This window comes from Alligator sinensis, unplaced genomic scaffold, assembly GCF_000455745.1.
Source record: "Alligator sinensis unplaced genomic scaffold, ASM45574v1 scaffold371_1, whole genome shotgun sequence".
NCBI classification, from domain to species: domain Eukaryota; kingdom Metazoa; phylum Chordata; order Crocodylia; family Alligatoridae; genus Alligator; species Alligator sinensis.
The window spans coordinates 11,707-12,681 of record NW_005842262.1 but is presented as its reverse complement, the minus strand read 5'-3'; the positions used below and the strand labels follow the sequence as shown (position 1 = coordinate 12,681).

At 54.2% G+C, this 975-nt stretch overlaps 1 protein-coding gene across 3 annotated transcripts in view; it reads right to left on the bottom strand.

The window, feature by feature from the left end:
- LPAR1 (lysophosphatidic acid receptor 1) overlaps positions 1-503 on the bottom strand; it is a 141,236-nt gene extending 140,733 nt beyond the window's left edge. Inside the window, exon 1 of one of the 3 annotated variants that reach the window (XM_006027701.2) lies at positions 483-503. The gene's annotated coding sequence lies outside the window, so the exon portion shown is untranslated. Of the gene's footprint in view, positions 1-67; positions 164-216; positions 240-482 lie in introns of those variants that run through there. The other 2 variants (XM_006027702.2, XM_025208998.1) reach the window with 2 other exon arrangements.
- Positions 504-975: the final 472 nt, after the last annotated feature.

Here is a 975-nt window from a genome sequence, read left to right as displayed (position 1 = left end):
CTGCCCCTCGCCCCCGCCCGCACCAGCCCCTGAGCCAGGGCGCTCCCGGCTCCTGCGCGGGCAGCACCTTCGCTGCCGACATCGCCCGGCCCGGCCCGTGCCGCCGCCGCCTCCAGCCGCGGGAGGAAAGGGTTTCTTGGCGGACACCGAGAGAAAGCTGCCGCTGGCTGCGTCGGAGCTCAGAGCCGGAGAGCAGGGTTGATATGTAACCCTTACCGTTGCTTTCTATGTCCAGCCCCGTCCTCCAGGTTTCTCGTTTCTGCCCTCCAGCTTGTATTGTACCCTCCCCCCCCCAACACACACACTATTTTGGTAACTGTATAAGGTGCAAATCTACCATGCCTTCTACTTGACTTCAGACTAAGGCAACTAACTACCTCTCTCCCTCTAATTTTCTGCCACAGCCTCTTTCAGTGCCATCCATCTCCCTTTGTGACAGCATGAAAGCCTGATCTCCCTTCCTGCCCCTCTCTGAGCCTTACTTTGTGCGATTCACACTCAGACAGTTGCTTCCTCTTCTGCTGTAAACCATGGTCTTCTTACCTGGGATCCTTTGACCCTAGCTGACATCCTGCCCCTGGGGCAGGGGGCTGAACCCGATGATGTCACGAGGTCCCTTCCAGCCCTCATGTCTATGAAATGTGTCTGGTCACACGAGTTCCCTTGGCATTATGAATCCCCTGAACCCCTTTCATTCCTAGCGCGTTCCAGTTCCTTCCCCAGCAAAAAAGATGTTACCTGCCTGTTGTTTAGTGCTGTTCAGTCCGGATTTATGGTATCATGGACTAAACCATCATGTGCGTTATCAGGACATGACTTTCAAGGACCAGTGTAGCCAGATGGAACAGGCAGTTCCCAAAGGCCAGACAAAATGCAGATGACCCCACAGTCTTGTGGACGTCAGCTCTTCCACATATTGCCGGCAGGTATGTTACACAGAAGAAAGAAACCTGCTAAAAAATTATAGTTGTGCAA